Source organism: Staurois parvus, unplaced genomic scaffold, assembly GCF_062004578.1.
Source record: "Staurois parvus isolate SC_StPar_1 unplaced genomic scaffold, SC_StPar_1.0 ptg000264l, whole genome shotgun sequence".
Taxonomy (NCBI): Eukaryota; Metazoa; Chordata; class Amphibia; order Anura; family Ranidae; genus Staurois; species Staurois parvus.
The window spans coordinates 9,289,636-9,299,021 of NW_028318060.1; the positions used below are offsets into that span (position 1 = coordinate 9,289,636).

Here is a 9,386-nt window from a genome sequence, read left to right on the forward strand (position 1 = left end):
ACATGTGTCCGCTGACACCTGCTGGCATCCAATCCTGTACGCTAAAAACAGATCCACTCGTTATCTGACTGGATCGGATGACAGTCCGGTGGAAACAGACAGGCGGTCTGTTTCCATCCAACCGTGCCATAGAAAACAATGGCTGTGTCCACTCTATAGCAGCAGAGCGGACACAGAACTGTCATACACTTGCTCAGGTGGGAACCATTGACGGGTCCACCCCGTCTGAAAGGGGCGTTACATCCCACACAAAACACCACACTTTGCATTACTAACAATTGCAGTACATTATCTGATGAGTCTACTTGCCTACTCCACAATACTTTTTTGAAACCCACCAAGCACCAGATCGCTCCTCATACTGGGGTTATTAAGTCTGACAGAAAAGAATGTAGGACTCTCAAACCTCAAAAACATCCTTCCTAATCTATTCTCCTGCAGAGTTAAGGAGAAACTCCAGACCAGGGTTTTTACTATACACTAGTAATTGTTAACTTAGAAAACTACCACTGCTAAAATAAAGAGAATATGCACTGCATACAATATAGCACTACATAAACTGCATGCACTCTGACAAATTACATTTATTTAAGAAAACAGTCTCTGAGTTAAACATGTACTGTACTTGTGCTTACTAATGCTGGCTAACATAGCCACAACTGAACATGTATATAGAAAATCTGTAGTATGTTAAATAAATACACTGCTCAAAAAAATTAAAGGAACACTATGAAAACACATCAGATCTCAATGGGGAAAAATGTCATGCTGGATATCTATACTGATATGGACTGGGTAATGAGTTAGGAACATAAGGATGTCCCATCGTTTGATGGAAATTAAAATGATCAAACTACAGAAGACTGAATTTAAAGACACCCCGAAAATCAAAGTGAAAAAAAGATGCAGCAAGTTAGTCCATTTTGCTGAAATTTCATTGCAGTAGCTCAAAAATGGTACTCAGTAGTTGGTATGTCCCCCACGTGTTTGTATGCATGCTTGACAACATTGGGGCATGCTACTAATGAGACGATGGATGGTGTCCTGGGGTATTTCCTCCCAGATCTGGACCAGGGCATCACTGAGCTCCTGGACTGTCTGAAGTGCAACCTGATAGCGTTGGATGGACCAAAACGTGATATCCCAGAGGTGTTCTATTGGATTTGGGTCACACGAGCATGGGGGCCGTTCAATGATATCAATTCCTTCATCCTCCAGGAACTGCCTGCATACTCTCACCACATGAGGCCGGGCATTGTCGCACACCAGGAGGAACCCAGGACCCACCGCACCAGTGTAGAGTCTGACAATGGGTCTAAGAATTTCATCCCAATACTTAATGGAAGTCAAGGTGCCATTGTCTAGCCCAGGGGTGGGCAAACTTTTTGACTTGAGGGCCGCAATGGGTTCATATATTGGACCCGGGGGCCGGACCAAGAGTAGATGAATGATGTGTATGTGTCATCCATAGTAAGTATAGTAATATTCCCCCATAGTAAGCATAGTAATTAATCCCCCATATAGTAATTCATCCCCCATAGTAATTCATCCCCCATAGTAATTCATCCCCCATATAGTAATTCATCCCCCATAGTAATTCATCCCCCATAGTAATTAATCCCCCATATAGTAATTCATCCCCCATAGTAATTCATCCCCCATAGTAATTAATCCCCCATATAGTAATTCATCCCCCATATAGTAATTAATCCCCCATAGTAATTCATCCCCTATAGTAATTAATCCCCCATATAGTAATTCATCCACCATAGTAATTCATCCCCCATAGTAATTCATCCCCCATATAGTAATTCATCCCCCATATAGCAATTCATCCCCCATAGTAATTCATCCCCCATAGTAATTCATCCCCCATATAGTAATTAATCCCCCATAGTAATTCATCCCCCATATAGTAATTAATCCCCCATATAGTAATTCATCCCCCATAGTAATTCATCCCCCATAGTAATTCATCCCCCATATAGTAATTCATCCCTCATAGTAATTCATCCCCCATAGTAATTCATCCCCCATATAGTAATTCATCCCCCATAGTAATTCATCCCCCATAGTAATTCATCCCCCATAGTAATTCATCACCCATAGTAATTCATCCCCCATATAGTAATTCATCCCCCATAGTAATTCATCCCCCATAGTAATTCATCCTCCATAGTGATTCATCCCCCATATAGTAATTCATCCCCCATAGTAATTCATCCCCCATAGTAATTCATCCCCCATATAGTAATTCATCCCCCATAGTAATTCATCCCCCATAGTAATTCATTCACTTACCTTTGCTCCGCGCGTTCCTCTCGCCGTGTTCCCGCGCCGTTCCGGTCTTCAGGGCGGACTGTGAGAGGAGCCTAGCTCCCCTCACGTTCGTCACGCTGCCCCGCCTACACACATCCTGACAGCATCACGCTCCACGGGCCGGATTAAAAGGTCCGCCGGGCCGTATACGGCCCGCGGGCCGTAGTTTGCCCATTGCTGGTCTAGCCTGTAGAGGTATGTGCATCCCTATATGGATATGCCAACCCAGACCACCACTGACCCACCATCAAAATGGTCACGCTGAACAATGTTACAGGCAGCATGATGTTCTCCACAGCTTCTCCGAACCCTTTCTGTCACATGTGCTCCAGGTGAACCTGCTCTCATCTGTAAAAAGCACAGGGCGCCAGTAGCGGACCTGCCAATTCTGGTGTTCAATGGAAAATGCCAATCCAGCTCTATGGTGCCAGGCAGTGAGCACAGGGCCCCCTATAGGACGTTGGGCCCTCAGGACACCCTCATGAAGTCTGTTTCTGATTGTTTGGTGAGAGACATTCACACCAGTGGCCGGCTGGAAGTCATTTTGTAGGGCTCTGGCAGTGCTCATCCTGTTCCTCCTTGCACAAAAGAGCAGATACCGGTCCTGCTGATGGGTTAAGGACCTTCTATGGCCTTTTCCAGCTCTCCTAAAGTAACTGCCTGTCTCCTGGAATCTCCTCCATGCTCTTGAGACTGTGCTGGGAGATGCAGCAAACCTTCTTGGAATGGCACGGATTGATGTGCCATCCTGGAGGAGTTGGGACTGCCTGTGCAACCTCTGTAGGGTCAAGGTATCATCTCATGCTACCAGTAATGACACTGACCCCAGCCAAAAGCAAAACTAGTGAAAGACAGTCAGAAAAGATGAGTAGGAAAAAAATGTCAGTGGCCTAAACCTGTAAAACCATTCCTGTTTTGGGGGTCCTCTCATTGTTGCCCATCTAGTGCACCTGTTAATTTCATTAACACCAAAGCAGCTATAACTCAATATCCGAGGAGTTTAATTGACTTGATGTTATACTCTAATTAAAAATTGTTTTTAATTTTTTTGAGCCGTGTATATGAAAGATATGAACATTAAAGTGTAACTCCAATTTGTTGACAAAAAAATTCTACTTTAAGTCATCAAACCTGCAGGCTCTAATCAGAAAAATTGCACAGTCTGCATTCCTTTAGATGTGATTTCCCTTTGGGGAATATCTCAGCAAAAATTATATTTTGTTGCAGGGGATACCAAAAATCTGACTTGCATTTTAGTGCAAACTTCTGGGAAAATCAGTAAGCCATTCACACAAGCAGGAAATCACATTTATGGAGGGCATTCTGTACATCATTTGTGTACAGAATGCCTCCAGGTAGCCATGCTAAACTCCATTTTACAGAAAATTACAGCGCTGGAGATTGAAAATGAAAGGTCTTTTTAAATAACATTAAATAACAATATGACTTGTGTTGCAATTGTATACGCTGTTTTTTTTTTTAGTTTGCAATGTTTTTCCCATAAAGTATGAGTGGAGTTACCCTTTAGGAGAATCACACTGTGAAGAGATCTGGTCCTGTACAGCCAAAAGTGAGGTAGCTATAGCTCACTGTAGAACCCACATTGTGCTATGATGAAGCAATTGAATGCTATCTTACATGTGTAGATGGATGAGGATATAATGGCTTCCAGGTTGACACATTCTCAAATTCAAGTGATATGATTTTTACTTGCCACTACAGTGAGATTTTCCAAAAAACACACAGCTGTAAAGCCCCCCTCTGTGGGCAAAAGCCAGTTGAAGCATACAGTATTACATATTCCCACAAACTAGGGAGATGGTTTTATTCAAAATGGTATGAAGCATTACAGAACTCACCAGACATATGGTACACAGTACTAACACAACAGCATTAATCATCTGCACCATTGGGATATCAGTTTAGAAAACTAAAGATAACCTTTTTGAACTCTCCACATGGTCCAAGGATTCCCTGAAGCAGGAATAATTGGTAATCCCATAGATCATGGTAGATACATGCTGTCATAGGTTTACACTAGCATGGAGTAGAGTCCAGATTTTCATGTCAACTTTAGCCCAGCAACACAGGTGGATGTCTGCATTGTACCCTAACATCACAAGATTAATTTAATATTGCAGTAATATGATAGGTAGAGTGTTGTCTACATCGGGGGTTAGCAACCTCTGTGTATTGTGATGTATGGTACGCTAGAATGGCAGAACAGGGCATTACAGCTGCTATGCGCAATGGGGTTTGGAGGACTGTCCAGGATATTTGGACTTAGATCACCTCTTCGTTTTTATGAAAATGTGTACTTAACCTTTAACAAATAGTTTTTTGTCAATCTGTTGTAAAGTTTCTTGACTGCAGAACCAACTAATAACAGCACTTCCTGCTGAAGGCACCAAGCTTTAAAGTATATGCTGTATTGCCAAAAATATTGGGACGTATACCTTTACACACACATGAACTTTAATGGCATCGCAGACTTAGACTGTAGGGTTCAATATTGAGTTGACCCACGCTTTGCAGCTATAACAGCTTCAGCTCTTCTGGGAAGGCTGTCCACAAGGTTCAGGAGTGTATCTATGGGAATGTTTGACCATTCTTCCAGAAGCGCATTTGTGAGGTCAGGAACTGATGTCAGGTGGGAAGGCCTGGCTCGCAGTCTCCATTCTAACTCATGTCAAAGATGTTCTTTTGGGTTGAGGTCAGGACAGGCCAGTCAAGTTCCTCCATCCCAAACTTGCTCATCCATGTTTTTATGGACCTTGCTTTGTGCACTGGTGCACAGTCATGTTGGAATAGAAAGGGGCCATCCCCAAACTGTTCCCACAAAGTTGATAGCATGAAATTGTCCAAGGCTGATTCCTTAGGAGTTCCCTTCACTGGAACTAAGGAGCCAAGCCCAACCCCTGAAAAACAACCCCACACCATAATCCCCCTCCACCAAACTTTATACTTGGCACAATGCAGCCAGGCAAGAATATCTCTCCTGGCAACCACCAACCCCAGACACGTCCATCAGATTGCCAGACAGAGAAGTGTGATTCGTCACTCCAGAGAACACATCTCCACTGCTCTAGAGTACAGTAGCAGCATGCTTTACACCACTGCATCCGACGCTTTGCATTGCACTTGGTGATGTAAGGCTTGGATGCAGCTGCTCGGCCATAGAAACCCACACCCAAGCTCTCTATGCACTGTTGTTGTGATAATCTGAAGGCCACATGAAGGCACTGTGTGCTTCAGCATGCGCTTACCCCGCTCTGTCATTTTACATGGCCTACCACTTCGGGGCTGAGTTGCTGTTGTTCCCAGTTGCTTCCTCTTTGTTGTAATACCACTAACAGTTGACCGTAGAATATTTAGTAGCAAGGAAATTTCATGGATGGACTTATTGCACAGATGGCAACCTATCAAGGTACCACGCTTGAATTCACTGAGCTCCTGAGAGCGACCCATTCTTTCACTAATGTTTGTAGAAGCAGTCTGCATGCCTAGGTGCTTGATTTTATACACCTGTGGCCATGGAGGTGATTGGAACACCTGAATCCAATGATTTGGACGGGTATCCCAATACTTTTGGCAATATGGTGTATGTAAACCCTCACCTTGCAAAACAGCCCATTTATTTTAAAATAGAAATGAAAGGCAAAACATTTTCATATAAATATTAGAAACATTAAAAATACCTTTTACCTCTCTTTGTTTATAAATGATCACATACCCTGTGTTCTCAGCTGCATAAATAGCTGAGGGTGGAGGAACAGGAGCACACTGGTGTTCCTAGTGGATGGCTGTGCAGTTGAAGGGGGGTGGGTTGTCAGCACAAGTCTGACAATTGGAGGATAGCAGGCTGAGTTCTCAGCACAGCTAGAGAACTGAACATGCTATGCTCTCATGCCTAGTGTGGTCAGTTTTTAATAGGTAATCATAGAGACTGGCAGGAACACCAGGGATTTCACATAAAGGAAGCAATACAAAGAGAACAGAATACTTTTTCATACAAGTACATGGTACAGCAGGCTCATATCAGGAATATAAAAAGTTGGGTTGACATATTCATTAAGCAACTGCCTCAAAATTACCAGCAGCATTGACAGCTTGTCGTGTGAGCTCCTTTAGTTGGCCATTTGGCTGCTATCTGATAGAAGTGATAGGCAGCCCAATAGCCAAGGGAAAGAACAAACAGCAGGCTGACAACATTGCTGCTTTTTGCAAGGCATTGGCTTAGCATTGTCAGCCTGCAACAAATGTTGTTACTACTTGGCTCTCCAGGTACGAAGCTTTGCATCAGATTTGCAAGAAACAGTTTGCTTAAGAAAAACTATACAGTGAGATATGATACCAGACATATAGAAAAAAAGATTTGGGGTTTACATACATGATGATTTCTTTCAATTCTACATAGGTTCTCCATGAAAGATTTTTTTGGACAGCATACTTTACCTGTGAGTGCCTTATTTATAATGTATAACAAAGAGTAAATACTTGTGTCTGCAGGACCCTGCAGTGTTTACACTGTGCAAACAATAGCAACCTTCCCAACCTATAACCAGCCTTAGTAGTAAGGTGCACATGGAAGGGCAATGCACATCACAAACAAACAAAGCATTTCCCAGCAACAGTTACCAGCCAGACTGCAAAACAACCAATCTGGCCCTGTCTAACAGTTTGCATTAAACAGAGGGTTTTATTTGAACACATTTTCAAATTGTGTAAGCCACAGTCCTGTGTCAAGGGTCCTCTGTTTTGTGATGTGCATTGCCCTTCCATGTGCACCTTACTGCTAAGGCTGGTTATAGGTTGGGATGGTTGTCATTTTTTGAGCCTTTGGCTAATTTGGATGCAGGGGCACACTGGATGCCTTTGCTGTCACTTTGGTATAGCTGGGCATCACGTGCATCCCTGTAACTTTTAAGGAGGGATGGGCTCCTCCAGGCACACCTGCCCTTAACCTATCCATTGATATATGTGCTTTTAGTCTACACTGTACCTGAATTTCAAGACTTAAAGTAGAACTAGGTAAAACTTTATACTTGGCACAATGCAGCCAGGCAAGAATATCTCTCCTGGCAACCACCAACCCCAGACACGTCCATCAGATTGCCAGACAGAGAAGTGTGATTCGTCACTCCAGAGAACACATCTTCACTGCTCTAGAGTACAGTAGCAGCATGCTTTACACCACTGCATCCGACGCTTTGCATTGCACTTGGTGATGTAAGGCTTGGATGCAGCTTGGCACAATGCAGCCAGGAAAGAATATCTCTCCTGGCAACCACCAACCCCAGACACGTCCATCAGATTGCCAGACAGAGAAGTGTGATTCGTCACTCCAGAGAACACATCTCCACTGCTCTAGAGTACAGTAGCAGCATGCTTTACACCACTGCATCCGACGCTTTGCAAAGTAGAACTATAGGTAAACTTTTTAATCTTGGATAAAGTACGGGTGGGTTATAACCCCCATCAGGTTGTTTTTGTCATCTGTGTTTCATTGGGTAGGTGTCCCTTCATTTCCTCTCCTATAGCCACAACAGGAAGGGAGAGGAAATCCCTCCAAAGTGAGAGGAAACTCTTGTTGTCACCAGAACTAGTGTCCCTACTGGAAGATTTCCCCTCTATCCCTGTTCTGTGACAACCTTAAATTTGGGATTTTCTTTTACTTTCGATGATAACAGTAAGCAGGACAGATAGAGAGGTGAATATCCCTAATGGGGTCACAGACAGCACTAAAACCTGATGATCTAATTTCTCACTACTCTGTCCAAACTTAAGAAAAAAAGTTTTGCCTTAAGGCTAAGTTCACACTTACTAAAAATCGCTGACCTTAACACAATCCAATGCATCTATAGCATTAACATACATTTTTGCACGTTAACACGTGTTTAACTGCTTCCAGCCGGCCGTACGCATATACAGTTGTGCTCAAAAGTTTACATACCCTGGCAGAAATTGTGAAATTTTGGCATTGATATTGCAAATATGACTGATCATGCCAAAAAATGCTCTTTTATTGAAGGATGAAGGGTGTCCCTTCATTTTCTAACTTTTCTAATTCTTCCCTATCCTATTCTATATTATGGATTTTTTGCCTTTTTTAACATTGCTCTTACTATATTACAATTCTACATGTTTTAAGATTTTTTACTAATTTTAAGTAATCTCTTATCATTGCTTTTGATACATATATTCACGTTTTATGGTATTCTAATCTATTTCCATTTATATTTTAGGACTTATATGTTATTATAATTTATTCTATCATAGTTTGAAAGTTACTTTGTAATACAAGTGGTCATTGTGGTTAATGGCATTATTAGTGAGAGGTCTCTTCCTGTCACTAAGATTTAGTACAGTACATATATGAATCATTATGCCTTATTGGTCAAAGACCAAACGTCATGATTTCCCATAGGTATACATTACTATTGATAACGCACACATGCTGCTAATAAGAGTTTTTTGATATTGAGTTGAAACCTCCATTGTTTTGTTTATATTTTTTTTTAGCGCACATACGTTCGGCATCTTGAACTAATATGCAAGTTTTCTGAATCCTAAATACCTATGGAAAAATGGCACCTGCATAACCGCTTCGGCGCACATGCTTTTTTGGTCTTCTCCAAGATGACGCACGTTCAATTATGTATGCGCTATCGCGGATATAAATAGAAGGCGCGCGGCTAAGCGTTACTGACACCCCCTCAGACGACGTGCGGGTGCACGAAACGCGTAAGCAGGAGACAGTAACGCCGTTGACGTCACTCCGCCAGAGCAACTAGGAGCTCTGGCGGCCACCTTTTAACTCTGGACGGTTAGTCCACATGGTTTTACATGCCCTGCTGTTCATTTTACCTGAATTTGTGCAAATAAATGTTTACCAACTTACTACACTATGGGCATCCTTTTGCTTTGACTCCCACGAGGAGTTTTTTAATTTACAGTGATCCTAACATCCAGAGAGGGAGCCTCCACTAGACACAGAGGACTGCACCCACCTATCTCATAAAAGGGAACTCTGGAAAATCCTGATATTGACGAACCCATCCATCCAC

General features: G+C 42.5%; 1 protein-coding gene across 1 annotated transcript in view; it reads right to left on the minus strand.

Annotated features, from left to right (window-relative positions):
- The window catches only part of LOC149459297 (cyclic GMP-AMP synthase-like), an 88,996-nt gene that overhangs the window by 72,586 nt on the left and 7,024 nt on the right, over positions 1–9,386 (minus strand). The gene's annotated exons all lie outside the window — the stretch shown is intronic.